Below are 557 nucleotides of genomic sequence, written 5' to 3' on the forward strand. Positions count from 1 at the left end.
GGTCGCAGCCCGGCGCGGGGCGGGCGGAACGTGGAGGCAGCCACTTCTCTGGCAGCGCGTGGTGGCAGCTCTCCCCTGGCAGGGCCCACAGGGCTGTTGGCAGGGATGGATCAGAACCACGGACTCGGCCAGGTCTTCTGGAGACGTGGAACACGGAGGTGCCCGAGCAGAGCCAGCTTGGCTCAGCAGCCCCCAGCTGGTCCTCGCAGGACAGGGACAGGAATGGGGATGGGGACGCTGTGCCCCAGCTCACGGTCTCGACTGAGTGCTGTCCCCACGCAGGTGTTCAGGTGGACGGGCAAGAACGACCTCTTCGTGAATGGAGATGTGAATCTGCTGATGGTCGGTGGGGGCAGGTAGGAACTGCGCCGGCAACTTCAGCCGCTCAGAGGGCCACCAGCCCCGATGGCCATCAGAGCCATCACGGGAACCCAGGATGCCCCGTGGAGCTGGGTTCAGGCACGTGGTGATGGTCTGAACCCCAAAACACCGGCACCGGTTGTCCAGCGGCACTGGCCCTTTCATTCCCTAACCCTACTGCCTGCTGGCAGGGCTGC

The 557-nt window shown here is 65.5% G+C and overlaps 1 long non-coding RNA gene across 1 annotated transcript in view; it reads left to right on the plus strand.

Moving 5' to 3' along the window:
- The first annotated feature begins 254 nt into the window (after positions 1–254).
- LOC108449798 overlaps positions 255–557 on the plus strand; it is a 1,936-nt gene continuing 1,633 nt past the window's right edge. The window contains exon 1 of the long non-coding RNA XR_001866098.1: positions 255–356. This is a non-coding gene — a long non-coding RNA (uncharacterized LOC108449798). The remainder of the gene's footprint in view (positions 357–557) is intronic.

This window comes from Corvus brachyrhynchos, unplaced genomic scaffold (assembly GCF_000691975.1).
Source record: "Corvus brachyrhynchos isolate BGI_N302 unplaced genomic scaffold, ASM69197v1 scaffold661, whole genome shotgun sequence".
Classification (NCBI taxonomy): domain Eukaryota; kingdom Metazoa; phylum Chordata; class Aves; order Passeriformes; family Corvidae; genus Corvus; species Corvus brachyrhynchos.